The 27,071-nt window shown below is 36.4% G+C and overlaps 1 non-coding gene across 1 annotated transcript; it reads right to left on the bottom strand.

The window, feature by feature from the left end:
* Positions 1 to 5,752: 5,752 nt before the first annotated feature.
* Positions 5,753 to 5,861, bottom strand: LOC123394081. Its single transcript, XR_006608839.1, has one exon. It is a non-coding gene; the product is annotated as a U6 spliceosomal RNA (small nuclear RNA).
* Positions 5,862 to 27,071: the final 21,210 nt, after the last annotated feature.

Genomic DNA, 27,071 nt, shown 5'->3' with positions numbered 1-27,071 from the left:
GTGGCGTCAGGGAAGAAGAGCTGCGGGAGAGCTGGTGCCTCTGGGGCCTTGCTTTCCCGGGCTCCATGATCGCGTCCTGGGTTCACCTTGCCAGGCCGAACTAAGCAGACACAGCCACAACCCTGAAGTAGCGTGCGTAGCCTAGGATGGCACTCTATGCACACTACCATCTCCCAGTGTAGGCATCGCTTGGCCTTTTACTCTGGCGCTCAGGCGGATACTTGGACTAGGCCATTGCTTTCCCCACAGGCAAGGAGAGATGACAGGATCCCTGCACACCGCCCGAGCACTGAATAGGGAGCTTTGGGGGACTGTGCCCGCTCCTTTCCCTTAAACGCCATGCCTCCTGCCAGCTTCCACATCCTGGAAGAAGACGGCATCTGACTCCCCGTTATTTCAGGGAGCTATTTCTGCTAGGTCAGCTTAGGCACCTGGTGGCTAGCGCATGTCTGCCCCAGGGACAGGTGGCCAAGGAGCTGCTGTCTCCTTGGGCCCAGAGGTTCAGGACAAGCATGCTTTCTGCCCAGACTCCTTCCTAAGAGTGGAGCACGCGGCCTGCCGTACTCATCCCCTCCTGTCTCCTTAGCAGCCAGACCCCTGTCTCTCTGCACTGGGAGCGGGTGATACTTGTATTGCCAGCTCTCCTGCTTTGCAACTTTTTCCAGACCAGAAGGCCAATGGCTCCTGCTCTTCTCCCCTGGCAGCGTGCTGCACCTTCCACTGACATCTCCTGGGGACCGCAGTGAAAAACGTGTCCCTTTCTTTAAGGCTCTTTCCACAGGTGCCACCGCGCTTCTCTCTCAGGCAGAGGGGATTCCCAGGCAATGAGGGTTTTGCTCCATCGGGTTTATTACTACTCCGTGCTGAGGAGACCAGCTCAGGCAAACAGGAGCATCCCTCAGACCGGACTCTGATTTCCCAAAGAATGCTGTGCTTTCCCAGAGGGGCAAAGAGGCTTTCTCTCTATGCGGGTTTCTTGCATCATGCTGCGAATACTAGGCTTAAGCAAGCAACAAAAGCAGCCCACAGGACCGACACTGATTTCCCAGGACTGCTATGCTTTCGCAGAGGTTTTCTGCTTGGCGGGAAGCGCACTTCTCTGGTGCTTCCTCAGCAAGGCTTTGGGTGTTTGCTCTGTCGCATCAGGGAAGGAGAGTCGTGGGAGAGCTGGTGTCTCTTGGACCTTGCTTTCCCGGCCTCCATGTTGGCGCCCTGGGTTCACCCTGCCAGGCCGACCTAAGCAGACACAGTCACAACCCTGCAGCAGCGTGCGTGGCCTAAGATGGCACTCTATGCACACTACCATCTCCCGGTGTAGGCAATGCTTGGCATTTGGCACTGGACCTCAGGCGGATTTCGCGGACAAGGCCAGTGCCTTCCCCACAGGAGAGGAGAGGCGACAGGTTCCCTGAACACCGCCCGTTCACTGGAATGGGGACCTTTGGGGTATTGTCCCCACTCCTTCCCCCGCAAACTCCCTGCCACCTAAAATGCTGTCACATGTTGGAGGAAGATGGCATCTGACTGCCCGTTTCTCGAGGGAGCTGTTTCTGCGAGTTCCGGGTATGGCGCCTGGTAGCTAGCCCAAGTCTGCCCTATGGACAGGTGTTGAAGGAGATGCTGTCCCCTGGGGACCAGAGGCACAGGACCGGCCTGCCTTCTGCCCACTCTCCTTCCTCAGTGTGGAGCACGCATCCCTGCCCTAATCGTCCCCTCATGTCTCCTTAGGAACCAGGCTTTGTCACTCCGCACAGAGGGCGGGTGACACTTGTCTTGCCACCGGCCTGCTCTTCCTGCCATGGCAGGCTACCCTGCTTCCCGTCCTTTTCCCGACCACAAGGCCAACGGCTTCTTCTCTTCTCTGGGGGCGGCGTGCTGCGCCTTCCCCAGACTTGCTCCTGGGGAGTGCAGTGACAGACGTGTGCAATCACGCTTCTCTCTCAGATCCCAAATACACAACATAACCCTACACCTAAAGGAGTTGGAGAAAGAACAACAAAGGAAGCCTAAACCCAGCAGGAGAAGAGGAATAATAAAGATCAGAGCAGAAATCAATGAAATAGAAACAAACAAACAAAAAAACCACAAAACAACAACAACAACAAAAAAAAATAGAACAAATCAACGAAACTAGGAGCTGGTTCTTTGAAAGAATTAATAAGATTGATAAACCCCTTTCCAGACTTATCAAAAAGAAAAGAGAAAGAACCCAAATAAATAAAATCATGAATGAAAGAGGAGAGATCACAACCAACACCAAAGAAATACAAACAATTATAAGAACATACTATGAGCAACTCTACGCCACCAATTTCAACAATCTGGAAGAAATGGATACATTCCTAGAGACATATAAACTACCACAAACTGAACCAGAAAGAAATAGAAAACCTGAACAGACCCATAACCAGAACGGAGATTGAAACAGTCATCAAAAATCTCCAAACAAACAAAAGCCCCGGGCCAGATGGCTTCCCAGGGGAATTCTACCAAACATTTAAAGAAGAATTAATTCCTATTCTCATGATACTGTTCCAAAAAAATAGAAATGGAAGGAAAACTCCCAAACTCTTTTTTTTTTCTGAGGCCAGCATCACCTTGATCCCAAAACCAGACAAGGATGCCATCAAAAAAGAGAACTACAGACCAATATCCTTGATGAACACAGATGCGAAAATTCTCACCAAAATACTAGCCAATAAGATTCAACAGTACATTAAAAGGATTATTCACCACGACCAACTGGGATTTATTCCAGGGCTACAAGGTTGGTTCAACATCTGCAAATCAATCAATGTGATACAACACATCAATAAAAGAAAGAACAAGAACCATATGATACTCTCCATAGATGCTGAAAAAGCATTTGGAAAAGTGCAGTATCCCTTCCTGATTAAAAACTCTTCAAAGTGGGGCACCTGGGTGGCTCAGTGGGTTAAAGCCTCTACCTTCAGCTCAGGTCATGATCCCAGGGGCCTGGGATAGAGTCCTGCATTGGGCTTTCTGCTCAGCAGGGAGCCTGCTTCTCCTCATCTCTCTCTCTGTCTGTCTCTCTGCCTATTTGTGATCTCTCTCTCTGTCAAATAAATTAATAAAATCTTTAAAAAAAAACTCTTCAAAGTGTAGCGATAGAGGGCACATATTATCAATATTATCAAAGCCATCTATGAAAAACCCACTGCAAATATCATTCTCAATGGAGAAAAAAACTGAATACTTTTCCGCTGAGGTCAGGAACACGGCAGGGATGTCTGTTATCACCACTGCTATTCAGCATTGTACTAGAAGTCCTAGCCTCAGCAATCAGACAACAAAAAGAAATTAAAGGCATCCAAATTTTGCCAAATTGGCAGAAGAGAAGTCAAACTATCCCTGTTTGCAGATGATATGATACTGTATGTGGAAAACTTAAAGGACTCCACTCCAAATCTGCTATAACTTGTATAGAAATTCTGTAAAGTGTCAGGATATAAATCAATAAACAGAAATTGGTTGCATTTTTTTTTATACCAAGACTGAAGAAATAAAAAACTAAGGAGTGAATCCCATTTACAATTGCACCCCAAACCCTAAGATACCTAGGAATAAACCTAACAAAGAATCTATTCTCAGAAAACTCTAAAGTACTCATGACAGAAATTGAAGAAGACACAAAGAAATGGAAAAATGTTCCATGCTCCTGTATTGGAAGAACAAATATTGTGAAAATGTCTATGCTACCTAAAGCAATCCACATTTAATGAAATCCCTATCAAAATCCCATCCATTTTTTTCAAAGAAATGGGACAAATCATCCTAAAATATATATGGAACCAGAAAATACCTCGAATAGCCAGAGGAATATTGAAAAAGAAAGCCAAAGTTGTTGGCATCACAATTCCAGACTTCAAGCTCTATTACAAAGTTGTCATCATCAAGATAGTAGGGAACTGTCCCCAAAACAGACATAGATCAATGGAACAGAATAGAGAGCCCAGAAATACACCCTCAACTCTATGGTCAACTAATCTTCAACAAAGCAGGAAGGAATGTCCTATGGAAAAAAGACAGCGTCCTCAACAAATGGTGTTGGGAAAATTGAACAGCCACATGCAGAAAAATGAAATTGGGCCGTTTTCCTTACACCACACACATGAAAATAGACTGGAAATGGATGAAGAAGCATAATGTGAGAAAGGAATCCATCAAAATCCTTGAGGAGAGAACAGGTAGCAACCTCTTTGACCTCAGCAGCAGCAACTTCTTCCTAGGAAACATCGCCAAAGGCAAGGGAAGCAAGGGCAAGAATGAACTACTGGGATTTCATCAGATCAAAAAGCTTTTGCACACCAAAGAAACAGTTAACAAAGCCAAAAGATGACTGTCAGAAGTTATCTGGGAGAAGATATTTACAAATGACATACCAGATAAAGGGTCAGTATCTATCCAAAATCTATAAAGAGCTTATCAAACTCAACACCCTAAGAACAAAATAATCGAATGAAAAAATGGGCAGAGGACATGAACAGACATTTCTGCAAAGAATACATCCAAATGGCCAACAGACACATGAAAAAAATGCTCCACATCACTCGGCATCAGGGAAATACAAATCAAAACCAGAATGATGAGATACCACCTCACACCTTTCAGAATGGCTAAAATGAACAAGTCAGTCAATGACAGATGCTGGCGAGGATGTGGAGAAAGGGCAACCCTCCTACACTGTACGTGGGAATGCAAGCTGGTGCAACCACTCTGGAAAACAGCGTGGAGGTGCCTCAAAAAGCTGAAAATAGAACTACCCTATGACCCAGTGATTGTAGTACTGGATATATACCCTAAAGATACAAACGGGGCATTCTGAAGGGGCACATGCACCCAAATGTTTATAGCAGCAATGTCCACAATAGTTAAACTATGGAAAGAACCTAAATGTCCTTCAACAGATCAATCAATAAATAAGATGTGGTATATATGTACAATGGGATACTGTGCAGCCATCAAAAGAAATGAAATCCTGCTATTTGTGATGACATGGATGGAACTAGAGGGTATTATGCTTGGCGAAATAAATCAATTTGAGAAAGACAACTATCATATGATCTCCCTGATATGATGAAGTGGAGATGCAACATAGGCGCGCTTTCGGGCGTACGAAAAGAAAAATAAAAGAAGATGGGATTGGGAGGGAGACAAACCATAAAAGACTGAATCTCACAAAACAGACTGAGGGTTGCTGGGGGGAGGTGTGTTGGGAGCGGATGGTGGGGGTATGGACATTGGGGAGGGCAGGTGCTATGGTGAGTGATGGTGAGTGCTGTGACATGTGTAAACCTGGTGATTCACAGACCTGTACCCCTAGGGATAAAAAACACATTATATGTTTATAAAAAATTTTTAAAAAAATAATTTTAAAAATCCATTAAAGAAAAAACACATATTGCAAGCCCAGAGCTAATCTCATATTCAATCAAAAAAGTTTGAAAGTTTTCCCCTTAAAGATCAGAAAAAAAGACAAGTGTGTCCACGTTCACTACTCTCATTTGACATAGTACTGGATGTCCTAGCCAGAGAAGAAAACAAGGAACACAAAGAAATAAAAGATTCCAAAAAAAAAAAAAAAAAAAGAAGGAAGAAGTAAAATTTTCTTTTTTTGGATAACATGAACTTACATGTAAAAAAATCCTAAAAACTTCACAAAAAATTTTGAATAAACAAATTTAATAAAGCTGCCAAATACAAGATCAATATATAAAAGACAGGAATTTTGTTTGGTTTCGTTTTTTTAAAAGAGTTTTTCATGTCATCCTTGCTCGGTGATCATGCTAATCTTCTCTGCATCATTCCAATTTTAGTATATGTGCTGCCAAAGTAAGCACAAGACAGGAGCATTTTAACACTCTAATGATGAACTATCTGAAAAAATAAAGAGAACAATCTAATTCACAATAGCATCAAAAATAATACAATACTTTGGAAAAGATTTAACTAAGAAGATGAAAGATCTGTACCCCATAAACTATAACATTGATAAAGAATTTGAAGGAGACATAAATGGAAAGATAGCTCATATTTATGAATGGTAAGAATTAACATTGTTAAAATGTCCATACTACCGAAAACCATCTGTAAATTCAATTCCTATCAAAAGTCCAATGTTAGGGGCGCCTGGGTGGCTCAGTGGGTTAAGCCGCTGCCTTCGGCTCAGGTCATGATCTCAGGGTCCTGGGATCGAGCCCTGCATCAGGCTCTCAGCTCAGCAGGAAGCTGCTAACTCTTCTCTCTCTGCCTGCCTCTCTGCCTGCTTGTCATCTCTCTCTGTCAAATAAATAAATAAATAATCTTTTTAAAAAATCCAATATTTTCTTTACAGAAGTAAAGAATCCTAAAATTTATATGAGACCATAATAGACAACAAATAATTAAAGCAGTTCGAGAAAGAATGAAGAAGCGAAATTACACTTCTTGATTTGAAACTATACTAAAAAGCCCTCATGCTCAAAACAATAAAGTATACTGGCATAAAAACAGACCAATAAACAAGTTGAACAGAATTGAGAGTCCAGAAATAAATCCTTTGATACAGTCACCTAATATTTGACAGGGGCCAACATATATAATGGGTAAAGATAGTCTGTTCAATAAATGATATTTAAAACTGAATAGTCACATAAACCAGCATGAAACTGGAACCTCATATCACTCATAAATCTTAACTTGAAATAGATTAAAGACTTAAATGTGATGCATGAAACTAAATTTCCTAAAGGAAAACATAGGAAAAATTCTCCTTGACATTGGTCTTGCCAATAGTTTTTGGATACCAGGCCAAAAACAGAAGCAAAAGAAGCAAAAATAAATAAATGGTATTACATCAAACTAAAGTTTCTGCATTGCCAAAAAAAAAAAAAAAAGGAATGAAAACACAATCCACAGAATGGAAGAAAATACAAATCTTATATATGAAAAGAGGTTAATAACCAACAGATACAAATAGAAAAATATATATAATTTAAAAAATAGCAAAAGGATCTCAATAGGCTTTTTTTTTTTCAAAAAAGTTATATATAAATGACCAACAGGAGCATTAAAAAGTGCTCAACGTAACAACTCAGGGCAAAGTCATTATGTTGTTGTTGTTGTTGTTTTACCTCTGAAAAACACAACAAGATATTACTACCTATTAGAATATATACTACCAAAAAATTAAAACTAACAAATTTTGGTAAATATTGGGGAAAATGGGGAACCTATGCACTGTGATAGGGATATAAATTTGTATGGAAAACAGTATGGAGATTATTCATATTATTAAAAGTAAAATTACCATATGATTCAGTAATCCCACCTCTAGGTATATATCTAAAGGAAACGAAGTCACTATTCGAAGACATATCTCCACTCTTATGTTCATTATAAAATTATTAACTCTAAGCAAGAGATGGAAATAACTTCAGTATCCATTAATGGATGAATGTATAAAATAAGTATGGTAAATATATACTATGGAATACTACTGAACCATGAAAAATTAAGAAATACTGCCATTTACAACAGCATGGATGGATCTTGAAGGTATTATACTGAGTGAAATATTTCAAAGATTTTATATATATTTTTTAATTTATGTATTATGATATCCCTTACATACAGAATCTGAAGAAAAAAAGCAAACTAATGGAAACTTAGAGTTGAGTTGACAAGAGGTGACCCTGGGGTGGAAATAAGGTGGTCAAAGGGTACAAACTTGCAACTATAATATGAAAAAGTTCTGGGGATCTAATATACAGCATGATGATCATAGTTAATAATATATACATCCATTTTTATTGTGCTTCCCTTTATTAAACTTAGCATATATCACATTCTAACAAGTTGAAAGTTTATAGCAATCTTGTATAAAATAGGTCTGCTGCCACCATTTTTCTAACAAGATTTGTTCATTTTGTGTCTCTCTGTCACATGTTGGTAATTCTTGCAATATTTCAAGTTTTTTCATTATTATTATATTTGTTATGGTGATCTGTGATCAGTAATTATGACCCACTGAAAACTCAGAACTAGTTTACTTAAGGTATATACATTGTTTTTCCTTAAAGACATAATGCTTTTGAACAGTACAGGATAGTGTTTATTTTTTATATGCACTGGGAAACATAATTTTTTATTTGCGCTAGGAAACCAAAAAAAATAATAACAATTTGACTTAGTTTATTGAGATAATCACTTTATTGAGGCGGTCTGGAACAAAACCCACAAGACCTCTGAAGTTTATCTCTACTGTACTATATACATAAAAGTTGCTAAGAGAGTAGATCTTAAAATTCCTTACCATACATGCATAAAAAACAGTGGCAACTATATGAGATAGTAGATGTATTAACATTTTTATGTAGATTATATTGCAATACAGATGTATGCCAATTTATCAAATTGTACAAAATTTACACAATGTTAAAAGTTTGCAATGTTATAAGAAATCATTTCTTATATTTACAAATTATAATATGTCGATTATTTTTCAATAAAGCTGGAAAAAAAAAACTTTTTTGTAGAACTAATCTATTTTTCAAAAAGGAAGTAAGGAAGGATGTAGAAACTGCAACTAACTCTGAAATAATAGAATATAAAATCCATTTTAGTTATCTACACTGTGACAAAAACTATTACTTACTTTACAATGAAGGAGTACTTAGGAAGCATGAAGGATGGTCTATAAATAAGGCTGAAAGAGCTCAGTTTTAAGGTTTACATTTAAAATCTTCTTTTGAAATACTAAACTGACCACCCATTTTTCCAAACATAAATGTCTTAACTGCATGAATTTATTTCATACAACTCTATAATCTAGTTTCATAAGAAAGCAGCATGCAAATTTTGAATAAGACAGACTTGCTTAAGTTTCTTTATGTTCAACAGTAAAGGATACTTCCCTCAAAAGAAGAAAAATCAGCATATTTATTATGATAATTATAATTCATAATGAGATTCATATTGAATTAGGGAATATATATCCTCAGAGGGGGTAAAGTAAAATGAAATTTATTTTGGTAAATGTGTCTATGAATAGTCAATACAATGCCTCGATATAAATGAATATTATCATTTTGAACAATTTAATTACTACTATTAGAATTATTATAAGTATAAAAATAGCTATCATTTTAGCATGGAATATGAGACTCTCATGCTCCATGCTTCATTACATCCACACAACAACTCTGCATAATAAGTATTATCATCACCATTTCATGTTTGAAAAAACTGAGGCTAACACATTTAGATAACTGGTTTATGATTACATGGCTAGTAAAGATGCATCACACTAATTTAGGCTTTATGATTTCAGAATTGTACTCTTTCCACTGCATATTCTATTACTCTGTAAATAATTGGCTTGTTTTCATTTAGTTCTTTAATTTTATTCATGTGGTGATGGCTTAAAGCTTCATTTAAAGGAAGCTTAAAAAATTCATTTAACCAAAAGCTCCCAAGAATTAAAAATGTCATGGATATCATTAGTTAATGGGTAACTATATATTTTCCACTCGAGTGAGATAACAATCAGAGTATTTTTCTAAGTTTTAGTCTCTGAGTGTTCCAAAGGACTTTGTTAAAATAGAAATATTCAGACAAAGGTGATCAAAAGTCTGGATCAGGTCACCTTAAGATAAATATTAGGAAACTGAGGAAACAAATGGAGATTTGAACACTGAGCTATGATATAATGAATGGTTTAAAGTATTTAGTAGAGCATAGAAAAGCCCTTTAAAGCCTGGTCTTAGCCTAGCATTGCAGCTTCTGGGATATCTGTCTATCTATCATCTATCTATCTATCTATCTATCTATCTAGATATAAATTTGAAAACTTTTTCAACTTACAGATTTTGAGAAATAGAACATAATTAGCACCATAGAAGATCTGTTTATGATAACAACCTAGCCCCTCCTCCCACTTTGTTAATATTCTCTCTTATTTAATGTAACATTGTGCAAATATACCACTACTGATCTGCCGTTATGAATGAAATAACTATAATCATCTGTTTGCATATCCTGGTGAAAATATTCATTAGTTCCATGTTGTATTTCTAGGAATGGACCAAATTTTTTTTTAAATTTTTAAGTTTTCTAAATATTGTCCAACTTACCTCATATGTTTTTATTATGTGCACTGTCATTCCTTCACATTCTTGCAAGACATTTTCACTGTTGCCCAATATGGCAAGTGTGTAATAGTATGTCATTCTAGGTTTTAATTTATTTTTAATTTAATTTAATTTAATTCCAGATTCATAATAAAGATAAACAGTTTTTATATATGAGTGGCCATTTGGATTACCCTTTCTGTAAAGTACATGCTCAAATCTTTTGATATCTTAACATTGTGTCATACTGACTTCTTTAATAATAGATTTTCTGAATGAACTCTTAGCTGTGTAGGTCTTCTCTATTTTATTTTGTACTTGTTTTCATTTCAAAATCTTTATATTTATTTTCATAATCTGCTTTTATTTTGCTTTGTCTATTATCTATCTATCTATCTATCTATTTATTTGCAAGCAAGAAAGAGCGAGCAAGTGAGAGCGCAGGGAGGGATAGAAAAAGAAGGGAAAGGAATCTTAAGCAGGCTCCATGATCAGCACAGAGCCCAACTCTGGGCTCTATTTCACATCCCTGACATCATGACCTGAGCCAAAATGAAAGAAATAAAATAAAATAAAATAATAAAAAAGTAAATAAAGTAATAAAAAAGGAAAAAGAATTGGAGGTTTAATTAAGTGAGCCACCCAGGCACCCCTGTGGTATCTTAAATTAGCTGTCATATCTTTAAAATTCTAGAGTATCCATTTAATTCATTTATAAAATCTTTCTCAATATCATTTTTAGTTTCAGTTTTTTGTTCAATTTGCTTCCCCTCTCATTTCTTTGAGCAGAGTAATCAAGCCATTTTACAATCTTTATTGATCATTCTCACATCATACTTAATCCCATTTTGTCTATCAAATCTTATTAATAGTATTTCTTTGTGTGCTTTGTTACATTTTGATATGTTCAAGACATTATATTTGAAACTCTTATTGAGTAGCGATAATTAAGAGCTATAATAATGGTACGGTCCTCCTTGGCTGCATTTTCTCTTATATCTGAGACAAGACAATCATATTCCAAATTCAGTGATTGACTTTCTCAGTTTACACAGAAGGCAAGGTAGGCTATAGTCTTATTTCTGCTTCTCCTTGTGCTTTGGGTTCTTAACTTAAATTTGGTTGTACCAAAGTTTTCAAATTTGATTGCTGCTGGATTTTGAATTTTGTTTCTCTAGTATCAAGTGTCTATTAAAAACACAGCTCAGTGTGTTTTAGCAGTTTCAAATGCTCTCATAGCTAAAATGGCTTCAGGCATATATCTCTAGACTCTCATTGTGTTTCGTATTTTGGCCCAGTAATCCCTCACTTATTTTTATAATCATTCTGATATTTTTAACTTTAAAAGCTATTTTGTCTGGATTTTTAAATTGTCTTAAGTAGGAGTTTTTAGATCACCATTACTAGAAGCAACAACAAATATACATGAAAATATCTGCAGTAATTTATCACACCTTTATGGCTTTGAACTTCCATAAGCCGGGGCATCCTTCTCTAATCACTTAGGCAAACTCCAATTTACCCTTTAAAACAACACAAGAATTGCTTCATTTAAGAACATGTTCAGGGATGACTCTTCCCCACTGTTCTTACCAACATTCCCACACACTCTTTGCTACCCACACCTTGTTTATGAACTTTCATTAGGTATATCAGCATCACCAGAATTTTGCTCTATTGTATTTTTGTCCTTTAGAGCTTTAATTAAGTATTAATTCCATAGAAAGTCTGTCCCTTTTCTTTCAAACCTGGGTTAGTTATTTCTTCTCATTCTTTGTCAGAAGCTACTTTATTAGAGAAAACTTACAGTGTATTGTGACTTTGGAGCCTTTACAGTTTTTTTGACTGGAAAAATCACCCATCCCTGAGATTTTTACGCAGCTTCCTAGTTGATATTATTCAGAAATCTGTCCAACAGAGACTTTTTCAGGGAGGCCCTTTCGGACCACTCAGTTACATAACCTCTTCTCAATCACTGCTCTTTCTAAAATGTGCTTATTTAGTTCAAATATGCATCACTATTAAAGAAAAACCAGCATGATTTTTTTCTTTTTAAAGTTGGCTTACCTATTATCTATCTCTCCCATTAAAATGATTCCTCTGGGCTGGGGTTTTGTTGTGTCCATCTTAGGCCAGGCACTCAATAAATTGTCTCTGAATGATTGCATTGTTTGACTCCCTTGCTAGACTCTCAACTTCATGAGGCCAAGGATTGTTCTATTCAGTCCTTCTTTATCCTCAATGTCTGTTATATTGCAGTCACTTACGTGACTAATGGGAAAAATCACAGAAAGAAAGAGTTAAAACTACAGAAAAAACACCGTAGGTTCAATAACACAAAGCTTTCTAAAATTATTTAGCCCAAGAATTGAATACTGGCTGCACTTTTGATTTTTTTTAAATGGTATTGAATTTAATTTAAAATGGAAACACTTGAATGGTAGAATAATAAAAAAATTATAAAAGCAACTTGCTCCTTAAAGTAAGAATTATATAGGGCATCTCTTCTAGAAGCAAAATTTTCAAATGTCAAACATCTGAAATCATAGAAGGAGAAGTAAGAGTGTGAATTGTGTACTTCAATGCTCTTTTCTTTATATTCAGCAAACAGCTTCATTCACACCTTTCCAGTTTTTTCAACTCTTTTGACAAAGCCTTCAGAGGAGTTACTGCTGATGACCACCATCACAGCCTGACAGGAGGAGAAATTTTATAAAGAAAAATAATAGCATGTTTTTCCCAAATTGTTAAGGATATGGTGAAGCTCTGTCGGATTCAAAGGAGGAATGTGCAATTCCATGCTATATATAATAATAACTTCTTATAATAGTGGCTTTGCAATTTTTCAGATATATCCATTTACTGAAACCACTATCAAATAAACAAAAACAAACAAATTAACAGGGGTTCGAGACAGGAATTATCTAATCTAAAAATAGCACATGTTCACAGAATACACAACACATATCCCAAGTACTACTATAGGTTTCAAGTAATAGTCAAAACAATAGTAAACATGATTCAGACCCTACCAGTCAAATCATAAATGGGACCTTAACTGTAAATCCTTATCTTTAGATCAAAGCGGGTAATTGGGTGCTGAAGATACATTATAGAACTAATATGTTATAGAACTCCTCTGAAATGAGTCATTTATTCCATCACTTTTCCTGCACAGCTGCTGACCCATGTTTTGGTTCCTGGAATTAGCTGCTACCCTGTCACACTTCTTAAAAGCACATATATTGATAACTCTACTCATTCCTCCATTCCTCTGTGACTGTCACTGTGTTAAAATGTGGAGTAAGCTGACTCACTTGTGGTGGTAATAAAGTTGATGAGTTTGCAAAGTATTTTGTTATTTCTAAAAATGCAAAAACCAAATTACATTGAAATCATAAGGGGTGTTTCAGGGAGAGCTGTAGGATGTGGTTTCTTGTGTCATCCACAGAGATTAGCTCCAACACATATTTAAACTCTCCTCTAGGAGCAACCTTAGTGGTAAAACAAGAAGACAAACAGATGTATACACACCCTGGCACAAAATTATCACTTATGTTTGGCTTCCTAGTCTCCTCGTGTTACTTATTTATCTTAACTTCTCTCTGAAATCAGGGAACACAGAATCTCAATCAGTTGACATTTTTCTACTGAATTACCCAATAGTCTGATCATACCCCTAAGACTTTTTTAAATTATTTCACTCATAATCCCAAATCTGCTTTGCTTCCTCATCTTAGTACACTGTAATTTGATTTCAAAATGAGGACAGTTGTCAGTAATGCCACATTCATTAATCTATTTTACAATTCCATGTACTTAGAACTATGATAATATGTTAATAACATCCATTCCAATAAGCCACCCTAAATTTATTCTCATGAAACAAGACCTCAAGAAAGAGAATTCAAAATCATCCATGTATTTGCAATTTATTGCAATAAAGCCTTTATCAATAGACTTCCCTGTGCACATGGTGGTCAAATTGCTGGTGAAAACCAGCCAGATCTATTACAAGCTTTCTCATGGCTTCTAGGTAACCCCAGTGAGCCTTTATTGATACTGGGAAGGGATAAAGCAGGGAAGGGATAAACAGTGATGTAAGAATTGGCTAGACAAAAGTAATGACTCTCATTACAAAGTGAGTATTTTAAAGCAAAAGAGCCTGTTGGGAATATTGTTTTATAAAATAGTGGGGTTTTTTATTAACTTTTTAAAATTCAATTAGTTAACATATAGTGTACCATTAGTTTCAAATGTAGATTTCAGTTATTCATCCATAGCATATAATAGCTAATGCTCAGTAGTTACTGTTATAGCTTCTTGAAAGCAGAATTTTAACCCCCTGCGCCACCCAGGCGGCCTTGAAAGCAGAATTTTAGATCATATTTTCTGATTACTTCCATGTAGTACAACACTTTCCTGCTAGCAACCTTCAAAACATAGTGTTTGTTAGAGGAATTTCTTTAATAATAAATAAATAGGAATTTATTTAAATTTATAAATTTATAAAAATAAATAGGAATTTATTTAAATTTATTTAAATATTGCACACTGTTTCATTGTTTATAAATAAGGTGATGATATTATAGCCATTATTTGGTAGCACTGATATATCACTTTCTTTTTACTTCTCAGTGCATTCTCTTTGCACTAAATAGATATATATTTTAAAAGAATCTGAATCGGTGGCAAACTTTTAAAAAAAACCCTATACAGTAAAGTTTATCAATTTAAGTAATCTCAATTATCTTCCTCAATTGTGATAGTATATCCTTCTATCTAGGCCAGATATTGTATGAGGGATTTAAAGAGACATACTTTTCTAAATTTCACTTTTCTCATCTGCAATATGCTGATCATGATCCTACAATAAAATACTTACATTTTTTGATGAAAATTAATTTATTTATTTTAAGATTTTATTTATCTATCAGAGAGAGTGGGCGAGAGAGCAAGCACAGGCAGACAGAATGGCAGGCAGAGGCAGAGGGAGAAGCAGGCTCCTGGCCGAGCAAGGAGCCCGATGCGGGACTCGATCCCAGGACGCTGGGATCATGACCTGAGCCAAAGGCAGCTGCTTAACCAACTGAGCCACCCAAGCGTCCCTTTTGATGAAAAACTTTAATCTGTATAAACAATATATTTGCTGTAATGCGTGGTTCATGGAAAACATCTTATTTAATTATAAGCAACAACATTATTAGAAATTAAGTAAATGTGTCTATAATATTTAAAGTTTTAACACATAATTCCAGTGCTTTGCCTTATTTTCTCAAATCCCTTTACCACTTTCACTGACAGAGTCAAATGTACTTTTTCTACTAGTAGCCAGCTCTTTGTCTTTTGTCAGAAAGATGCCCTTGTGAATTATTTATAATAGAGATATTAGCAATAATAAGAATAATAATAAATAGCAATGAAAATGTTTAAAAAAGTTTTTTTAACTAATTAGGGTTCTTAGACATCAATTAGAGGAACCACCTCTGGAAAGCAAATTAATCTGCAAGACAGTCCCAGAATTAACAAGCAGTCAGATACAGGGTTGTCCGTAGACTGAAAGGTCAAGCAAAAGGACTAGGTTTGGAAAATAGGTAAGGACAGTGAAAAAAATGATCAAATTTTTGGGCAAAATAAATTCTTAGGTGTCCTTTCAATGGAGTCCTGGGCATTATGTAGCAGAAACTCTGGAGATTATCTCAATCCATTGGAGTCACCCCGTTTATTAGCTTGCTATTGACAAAGTTATTTACAAACTCTAGAGCAAGAGGTCATAATGTAGAAAACTGATGGTAATGCACAAGAGTCTTGTTAACAATAATGCAAATTAGTGATTTTTCATTAGAAAACATAAATTCTATATCCCAAATTATGGGCCCAGAGCACTTCTGCTGCACACAACTCTGCTTATATCCCAAATAACCATGTGAACTAGTTTTAATATCTGCTTCTCTTATTAAATTTGAATAAAAATTCTTGACACAAGTATTTTATAATTGTGTGATAATCAAGCATTTAATTTCTTGGAGAACAAAACACCTTAGAAGAGAAATGGAAAAAAATTTCAACACCTTCATTTTAAGATTATATAGACAAATGGTCATCAAATTGGTAAGATATGTAAGACTTGAACAAAATTATCAACTAACTAGATATGCTTGATATTACAGAACACTCCCAACAACTGCAGACTAAATATATCTTAAGCCATGATTTTCTTTGCAAAGGTCAACATTGATAATGTTCTAGTCATACCTCCGTGTACCAGTCAAGAAGTAGCATATTTCTTGAAAGACACAGCTATCAAAGCTCCATTGAGAAACCATAAAGATGGAGAAGGGATTTGCAAATTATATATCTGATAATGGACATCTACTCTGATTATTAAAAAATGAATAAAAATAAAATACCTTACTAATAACCAAACAGAGTATCCAATTACACATGTGAAGAAAATTATTGTAGAGACATGGATGGCTTATAAGCACATGACAAATTTCTCAACATGTAGACATTAAAGAAATACAAATTAAAATCATAATGAGACATGCTTACATATCTATTAGAATGGCTAAAATTATAAAGGCTAATTGTACTTCGTCTGAGCTAGATTGAGAAGCGACAAAAAATCTAAACTTTTGTTGGCATATATCATGATAACACCACTTTGGAAAATAGTTTGAAAATTTTTTGAAATGCAAAATATGTTGCAGTTACACGAAGAGCCATTTTACTACTAGGCATTTAACCAAGAGAAACAAACCCTATGTTCGTACAAGGACTTGTATATGAATTTCATAGCAGCTTTATTTTTAAGAATTGAAAACAGGGGAAATGTTCATCAATGTCCATCAATAGAGCAAAGACAAATTATGATCTATTCATTAAAGAGATTACTATTCAACATCAAAATGAACTATTTACATTTGGAGATTCTCAAAGTAATGGTGCTGAGTAAAGAAAAGCCAGGCAATGAATAGTATATACTGTGTGATTCCATGACTATAAAAAAATCTAGAAAATACAAATTTATATTTAGTCACAGACATCAAATATATTGGTGTGATTTTAGTGCCTTCTTCTGTGCTCCCATAGCTTCCTACACTTGGATCTCAGAGCATTTGTTACACCATGTGAAAATATGAACTCTTTTTCTTTATTCTGTCTTACAAGAAAAAGAATCCTTGAATATTTATGGACATTTGAACTCTCAGTTATTAGCAGAAATTCTATCACACAGTAAGTTTCCAAATATAAAAGCCAGAGTTTTACAATGACTTCTAAGCTTTTACATGATCTAGCCACTCATTTAACCTCTGTGACCTCTTTCCCTGCTACTCTTCAGTCCCTCACAGTGGCCTCCTTGCTATTCCTCAGATATGCCAGGCACGATCCAAACTTATGGCCTTCAAGATAGCCAATTCCTTTGTCTGGAGTGACCTTATTGCTCCTAGTTCTGGGCAAATTTATCACCTTTCCATAGCTTTGTTCAATTGTCAGCTTCATTGAAACTACCCTGATCTTCCCATTAAAATTTTTAACTCCCCATCCCCTGCCTAGTAACCTTGATTTTTCTCACCCTGATCGAATTTTCTTTTTTTCCCCATTGTACTCATCATTTTTGAATACACTATGCAAATTTTATTATAAGGTTTATAGCTTTTAATTGTCTCACCCATTAAAATAAAAGTTCTACAAAGCCAAGTATTTCATTTACCAGTGTAGTCTGAAGTCATATCTGCCATATAATAGGTTCAGTAGACAATTGGTAAATTTCAGAAAAAATTAATGTTGAGAGTATACTGAATTTCATAAGTCATTTCAATATTTTTTTCCAAAAATAAACTATGTAAAACGTACCTTAAATTTACTTTCAAAATATTTTATAGCATATAATGGACAAAATAAGACAAAATAAGACAAAAAACAACAAAATAAGACAAAATCCTTAAAGAAACAATCATATAAATAACCATTTCAAACCTACTTAAAAATTACATAATACGACACTCCTAGATCCTCTCTGAATGCTCTAAAATAACCCTTCAAAGGAAATACGTTTTTAAAAATAACAGATTTTTTGGCAAATAATTTAATAAAATAAAAGTTTCATTCATCTATGTAGATCATAAAAATGTTTTTAATAAGCATGAAATTATAACTCTGAAGTGTGCTAAAATGAAACCATCTGCTAAGGGTGAGAGAACAAAAATAAACATCATTTTTCCAAAAAGGAATTTATTACCTTTGAATCAAAGCATGTGGATTTGTTCAAACTGGCAATAAAGGAATATGGAAACACAATCCATAGAAAGTCATATTTTAGATTTCTAAAAGACTTCATAGTAAAGAGTATATATTTTTGAAATGCTACATAATGCTACATAATGACAAGATGACAGGTTGTGACAAATAGCATTTTAAAAGCTCTACTCATAATGGATCGGAAGGTGTCATTTCCCTATAATTTTATATATGTCATTAATTTACTATATCTTGATACAACACATTACCAAACAGATGTTCATCAAAGACTAAATCATTTTTCATTTTTAATGGAACATAATAATTTGAACCTACATCTATTAATCATTTTTTTCGATCTAACATTTATACTCTCGCTAAACATTTTATCAGTTGTCGACAAAATTTAAAAAAAATAGGAGAAAAAGTTATGTTTGGAAAAGTAGCTTTTCTTTCAAATTTGCATTTAAATGAAAATATTTGCTGATATTTTCAAAACTTTAAATGTAATTTTATATATATCTGACCTATCAGATGATATAAAATTTTTGGAGAAAATATGACATATTTTTTTGATCCTGGTTGAAGGTATTAATAAAGAGCAACTGTTTGTATTATTTGTATTGTGATATCTTAGTTAATAAACATGAATATCTGGTATAAAATATGTTTTTTTAAAAAATTTTATTTATTTCCGTGACAGAGATCACAGGAAGGCAAAGAGGCAGGCAGAGAGAGAGGAATGGAAGCAGGCTCCGTGCTCTGAAGTGAGCCTGGAATCAATCCCAGGAACCTGGAATCATGACCTGAGCCGAAATCAGAGATTTTAACCCACTGAGCCACCCAGGCGCCCTAAGATATGTTTTCTTTTTTATATAGAATTATAGTTCTTGCCAAAATATGGAACTAACTGGAACTGAATGCCTCCTTCAAAGTCAGCTCTGGAGAAATTATGCAAGTGTAATATGGAACTATTTCAGATATGAACCAAAAACAAAGAAAGGATGATAAATTCCTTAAAAGACTCAAAGTTGCTCTTGACTGGTATGTTTCAAGCTCTATTCCTGGTTTGAGGACAGGTTTTAACAGGCCTGTCACTGTAGAAATCAGCTGGATGTTTAGAGGCTATCAGAACTGTACAAATACCTTGAAGGGGTAAAGACTTGAAAATTCTTTAGAGAGATTAGCTCCCTAAGGCATTATTCATCCACACATTTTCCTCCAAACAATTAAGACTGATGGAAGAGGGGCACCTGAGGGGCTCTCTCATCACGTGGGTGGTGGGTTAAGCCTCTACCTTCATATCAAGTCATGGTCTCTGGGTCCTGGGATCCAGCCCCACATCGGGCTCTGCTCAAAAGGAAAACTGCTTCCCTCCCTGCTTGCCTGTCTCTCTGCTTACTTGTGATCTCTCTCTCTCTCTGTCCAATAAATAAATAAAATCTTTAAAAAAAGGCTGATGGATGCTAAATTATGAAAACTGCTCCCTCCAAATGATGCTTCTTCATAACGATTTAAGAATTTAAAATTGTAAGATTTTAAAATTGAAACTTGATCGTAGGATTTATCTTATAGAATAACATCAAGTGATGGCAGTTATTATTAGTTCTGAAGTATTTGTGATTCTGAATTCTTGGCCACATTAGTAAATTTATTTTTAATAAAGTATTATTTAATATATAATAATATATAATATATTATGTATAACATATATAATATATAATATATATAATAAATATAATATATAATATATATAATAAATATATATAATAAATTCATAAATTCATTCCTTTATTATTTATTTATTTATTATTATTATGTACTTATTTATTAACTCAAACACAAGAAAATGAATGACCTGATTGAAAAATTGGCAAGGACTGGAACAGATACTTCACTGAAGAAGATATTGAGATGGCAATAATGATATGAAAAGATGCTGTGATGATCCACGGCATGTCTATTTAAGGAATTGCAAATTAAAAGAACAATGAGGTGCTCCTGGATGGCTCAGTGGGTTAAGCCGCTGCCTTTGGATCAGGTCATGATCTCAGGGTCCTGGGATCGAGTTCTACGTTGGGCTCTCTGCTCAGCAGGAGCCTGCTTCCCTTTCTCTCTCTCTCTGACTGCCTCTCTGTGTTCTTGTGATCTCTCTCTGTCAAATAAATAAATAAAATCTTTTTAATAAATAAATAAAACAATGATATGTCACTACACATCTATTAGAATGGCTAAAATCCAAAATACTGACAACATAAAATTCTTTTGACGATGAGGTACAAGAGAAACTCTCATTCATTCTGGTGAGAACACTAAAATGGTGCTACCCCTTTGGAAGACATTTGGGCAGTTTCTTACAAACTAAACATATTCTTACCATGTGATCCAGCAATCGTGCTCCTTCGTACTCACCCAAAAGAGCGAAAACTTTGTGTACACAGAATCCTGCATATAAACCTGTGTTTGTAACAGCTTTACCCATCAGTGCCAAGAGTTGGAAGTAGCTAAGATGTCCTTCAGGAGGAGAATGGATAGATAAACTGTGGTCCTTTGAAACAATGGGATATGATTCAGCGATAAAGAGAAATGGCTATCAAGCAATGAAAAGGCATGGAACAAACTTAAAATCCGTCATATTAAGTGAAAGAAGTCAATTTGAAAAAGCTTCATGTTGCAAGGTTCCAACTATATGACCTTCTAGAAAAGGCAGAACTATGCAAATGGTATAAAGGTCAGCGGTTTGTAGCAGTTAGGAGAGGAGGAGGACGAACAGGCAGAGCACAGAGGATTTTTAGGCCAGTGAAAATGTTCTGTATGATATGTATGATATTTTAGATATATATCGCTACACAGTTGTCAAAATGCATAAGATACTATACCAAGAGTGAACTCTATGAGAAAAGGTTTTTTAAAGATTTTATTTATTTATATGAAAGGCATCATAGCAGGCAGAGAGGCAGGCAGGGAAAGCAGGGGTTGGGGGAAAGCAGGCTCCCTGCCAAGCAGAGAGTCTGGTCTGGGGCTCGATCCCAGGACCGTGAGGTTATGACCTGAGCCAAAGGCAGAAGCCATAACCCACTGAGCCACCCTGGTGCCCCACCAAGAGTGAACTCTAATGTAAACTGTGGACTTTGGGGTGATAATGATGTGTCAGTGTAGGGTCAGTGAGCGTGAAAAATTATCACCGTGGTACAGGATGTTGATAATGGGGAAGGCTGTGTTTATGTGGGGAACGGGAATTTTACTTTGATCCCCAAACTACTCTAAAAAATGCAGTCTGTTAAAAAAAACTTTATAATGCAATATAATACAAAACAAGAATGCATATCAAGAGAGAAATAATGTTTAAAGGGAACGAAGAACTTCAGTAATGTGTACCTAGGGATTTTGATTGCACATTTGTAGGAAGTTCACATTGTCATTAGCAATTGTTTATCTGTGAAGTAGAAGTAACATAAAGAGTGATGAAAACTCAAAAACGCAACACTAAAAAAATGCCATCTATGGGCTCTTAAAAAATGGAACAAAAATTGCTTGGCTTTTTAAGCATTGTGGGGAATAAAGGGACAGAATTTAAATTCAGCTTTATAAAAGATTGGATAATATGTTTCTACAAAAAAGGCTCCTCTGAGTAACATAGAAATGAACATGGTAGCAGAAAGTGGAAAAAAGGTTACATCTCTTGGGAGCTCACGTTCTCTGAAATCCTGTCACTTAGTGGAGACAGTAACTGTTCGATGAATAGCAAATGGTAGTCTTTCAGATACCCGGGATTTTCACTAAGAATCGTGAATGGATTTTTTAAAAAATATGTAAAGAATATCTACAGTGCAAGTACGTGCAAATAACTGACATTTTGGAGAGAATATTTTAATCAGCAGAGAAGGTAAAAATGAAAAAAGTTCCACAATCAGAGTAAACATATGGGATTAAAAATAAAAGATAAAAAAAATTTTTTTAAAGGGCTTTTTTTTTAAAGGACTTTAAACAAAAGTCCTTTTAAAGAGACAGTTGGCTGTTTAAACCAAAAGTACAACTCACTGTAAACAATGAGAGTGAGGGTACTACACTGTGGGGGCACAGGGAGCTACCGGAGGATTTCAAATATCAGAATCGTAACCATAATAGAGTATTTAATTGCATCCTAGCTTTCATCAAGGGTAAGATGCACTACAGTTTATGATCGACTAAGAGAGAAATGCTCTCAGTTAAACTAGGATATGTCATCAAGTGCAAGGTGAGTGCCACCGTAAGAGATATTAAAATGGGTGGGAGGACAAATCTTAGACAAGTAAATTCTGGTACTAGAATAATTAAAATAAGGTCGAACACTTGGATCAACTAAAAAAGTGATTATTTCTTACCATGTGCCCCAAACTATATTAAGTCTTAGTACAAGAGACGTTCTCATCTTGATGCCCCGCAGCTGTTAGACCCAAGGTACAGAGGGCAGTAGCCAACGACCAGCAGGCCCCAAGTGCCATGTGCAGACTCTAAGAGCAACTGCCTTTGAGAGAGGAAACGGTTGAGACTGGGCTTTCTGAGGTAGAGAATTATTAGCTGGGAAAGTAAGAAAATTGACACAGAATCGGAATTGATGCCCCTACATGACAGAGTTGGTGAAACTTCCCTTCTCAGAGATCGTGAGGCTCCTCAGAAATGTATTTTTCATATTGGACGGAACATTCAGGATAAATATGATCTGTTCGAGTTCCTGGTTCTCTCATTAGGGCTGTTTCTTAGGCTTCACTGGCACAAGAAAAGGGTTTTGATAGTCCAGGGTAAATCCTGACAGAAGCAAAGCACGGTATCTATGAAAAACTAACCACTCAGAAGAGAACAACAGATAAAAGGCCAGGCCGACCTGACCCTGCAGGATAGGTAAGGTTGGTCCGGCAACAGGGGTAGAGGGGAAGTGCCCATCTCCTGCTAGAAGAGCTAGAGAAGACCCCTTTCAGAGAGACCACCAGGAGAAAAGAGCAGTAGGTGCTGATGATGAAGAATATTTTAATCAGCAGAGAAGGTCAAAATGACAAAGTTCAAGGATCAGAGTAAACATATGGGATTAAAAAATTAAAAAAAAAGATTTTTTTGAAAGGACTTTTTTTTTAGAGGACTTTAAACAAAAGTCCTTTTTAAGAGACAGTTGGCTGTTTAAACCAAAAGTACAACTCACTAAGAGAATCACCGCATTATTTATTGGGGTAGAAGGACCTGGAATGTGGAAAGGCCCATTCTGCAGAGGAAAAAATAGAATCACTAACAGGCCTCATGCCTTGCACAGCCAGTGGCTACAATCCCTGCCTCATGAGACCCTGTGCTAGAAGTCCGCTAGAACCATCTCAACTATGTTGGTCTTTCTTGGAAGCCAACAAGTGTTTGCCCAGTAAAGAGCACGGTAACAATAAGTCACGTTATGTTATAATAATTGTCGATATCTTTAAAAGCCTTGTCAAGTTCCTTTTTGAGTAACCCTCACCCTGAAAGACCCTAGAGGACCCGCACCCAAGGACACACTCACAGACCACTGGATGCAATAAGCAAGAGGATTTTATTCGGGCATGCTCGGACTCCCAGGGACACTTGACCATGAAATCCGCGAGGGATGGGTCAGTGTCTGAGAGCCCCGATCTGTTTCGGGAGTCCCTTAATATATAGAATTTTACAGTCCATTACATCAGAGCCCTCACTTTTCTAGCCAGTAATTTCAAAGCATTACAGTAAGGCCTACACATAGGTAGCCAATCCTTTAAAACCAACCATACATTCTGGCCAGTCACCGTTCAGGTAGTGTACAGTAGAGGGTACGTGTTGAATTGCACGTTTCTAACCTTTATCTGTATACGTGCTGAACCGCACGTCTCCAGCTAGCGTACGTGCTGAACCGTACCTCTCCGGCCTTGGTACGGGAGGCAACCCTTATCAATTTTACTTAGTAGTAGGGGAAAGTCTTAACAGGGGAAGGGTATAACTTTATTTGATTACACAGCGAACGAGGGTTTAAGCAATTTTTCATTTCTTAGCAAAGCATTAGAAGCATTATTATACAGAAGCCAGAAACAGCTGGGTTAAACACAGATTTTTGCTATTCGTTATCCTGTTATGCTGCTTGCTGACTCCTTTATCTATGGTCAGCTGGCCACAGTTTCTTAGTTAGCATAAGCTGGTTATAAAAAGAATGTTAAAATTTATAGGCTATACTATAGTTCTGACCTGGGGTCCTTCATTCCCCCCTTTTTCTTTATCATGGATATAATCTTATATCCATCTGTTTTGTTCTTCAACTGAGTCCTTTTGGGACTCTACTTGTTTAAGTAGTTGGTATTGCTGAGTCGAGACCATAGTCTGAACAACAGACAGGCGATCTTTAATGAATTGTACTAACCTGTTTAAGACACAAGGACCAAAAGTTAGAATTAATAACAGAATGATGAGAGGGCCCGTTATAGATGACAACAAAGTAGTAAGCCAAGGCGATCTGTTGAACCAGTTTTCGAACTATCTCTGCTGGGACTGAAAATCCCTTTTTCTTTGAGCAAGTCTTTCTCTGAGTTTATCCATAGTTTCTCTGACTACTCCAGTTTGATCTGCATAAAAGCAACATTCTTTTTTAAGGCGGTCAGGGGTGCCTGTGGAATGTCACATATATTATCAAGGGGAGTGGGTGGAGAGGGGGTGCAAGGCATTAGTCCCTTCTCCATCCTCAGCCAGCCTCCTGCTCCCTCATCATTTCCCCCTGAACAATTTTGACCCTTAAATATTTAAGGTGTTTGAAGGTGGAAGGTCTCATCTTCTGTAACTTCTTCCTGCTGAATAGGGGCGTAGAGCTGTCCCTACCTACTGGGGTCAATATTGATCAGGGTAGGAATGTATAAGGGAGTTACGAAAGGTGGAGGCAGCTGAATCCAGCGCTGACAGTGAAGAGGCGTCCTCTCACGCGACAAGGATCGTCTGTCGTGGTGAAGTCATTGCAGCAATGGAGTCTGGGCACCAAATAGAGAAACACTGAACAAAGCAACATATTAATGTTAATAAGGCGATAAGAATGAAAAGCCCGAAAAGGAGATTTGGCCATAGTCCTCCTTCAAACCAGGAACTTAACCATTCACTGAGAGAGAGAGAAGGATCTTACAGGGCCTTAATTTGGGTATTCATATATTTTATTAGTCCTGTGACATTTTTGTGATAGTCTGGGATGTACACACAACATTCTGTCTTGATAATTGCACATGTGCCACCCTGGGCTGCTGTCAGGACATCTAAGGCCATCCTATTTTGTAGGACTGCCTTGTGTATTTGTGAAACTTCGGTATTAAGTAGGGAGATGCTATTTAGTCTCTGCAGTTTACCTCAAATTGTTTAGCTTAGGTAAACATTTAAAGACAATCAAATATAGAATTTAACATCCATAAAGGTGTGTTACTAAAACAGTTTTTCTCTCTAAAATAACCCTCATTTATAGAGAGAGCCAAATCAGGACTAATTTACTTGTGAAACAAGTCCAGTTTTGACAAACTTGGCCTATTATTTACATAAGCTCAGCAAGAACAGTGAGCGTGATCAATAGATCTTTTAGCATCTGTTTTGCTGGAACTTTTTATAAGGAATCTCTAGGTTGAACTTTTAGTAGCCTCTCTGAGCCAGAAGCCAAGCCCTCTACTTGCCATCAGGCATGCCTGCAATACCTGTTGATTTGGGCGAGTTCCTCTTCTGAGTTTCCGCACCTACCAAAGAGTGACATTCTTTACTCACCTGGTGAGGCTGCTGGGAACTCTGTAAGCAAGGTATCAGGCCAACAGTCAGTCCCAAGGGGCTTTATGGCTCCAGGTTTCATAAAGTCAACCTTAGTTCCTTTAAACTGTTTGGTCATATCTGAGTCTTTTCAAAAATGACATCCCAGTCAAAGCCTTGGTAAAATAACCAGTTCTCAATGGTGTCCTGTTAAAGGAGAACAGATTCTTATTGAACTTATGCAAATGACTGATTGCCATGGAAGAAAGAATACTTACTGAGACCTTTTGGTTTCAGAGGGTTCAGATAGAGAGAAAATTTGAATGCCTTGAGCACTTTTACATCTCTTTAAGTTACAGATAACTTAAGAAAAAGTATCCCTAGTCTGGAAGAGCAAACATTAGAGAACTAGCAATGTCTAAAACAAGACAAAACATTAAGAGACATAACACTATAATCTTTTAGTTCATTTAGTTCCATATTACTAAATCTGGTGAATGCGGCTTTAGTCAGTTTTGAAAATTCTTACCCATTTCAGTTTTAGGATTTTCAAGTATATCAAATATCTGTATTTGTCCTGAAAGTCCTTTATAGGAATCTCCTTGAAGATAAAACTCATTTTATAAGAGAATTAAAACAATTATAAATGACAAAAACTCAGAATGGATATGGTTAGAGCTAAAGAGACATGGGAGTTTACAATTTAGCTGCAGGAAAATCAGGTTACAATTTCTGTGACATATAACATTCTCATAATTACAATATCAAGCGATGATCTCTCAAAACATTAAAACTTTAGGAAATGCATAGAATCTCTAGAATAGTTATAGCATTTTCCCAAATGTAACCCAAGGTTTATCATTGGTTTAAATCTTGTCAACAATTGCTAAAACCTTAGAAAGTTTAAAAACACATGCCTAAATATAATTAGGGATGTTAAACACCTGATAAAACAAAATATAGGAA

Source organism: Mustela putorius, unplaced genomic scaffold (genome assembly GCF_011764305.1).
Source record: "Mustela putorius furo isolate JIRA1106 unplaced genomic scaffold, ASM1176430v1.1 tig00001375_pilon_pilon_pilon, whole genome shotgun sequence".
Classification (NCBI taxonomy): Eukaryota; Metazoa; Chordata; class Mammalia; order Carnivora; family Mustelidae; genus Mustela; species Mustela putorius.
This window is presented reverse-complemented; position numbering and strand designations above follow the sequence as displayed.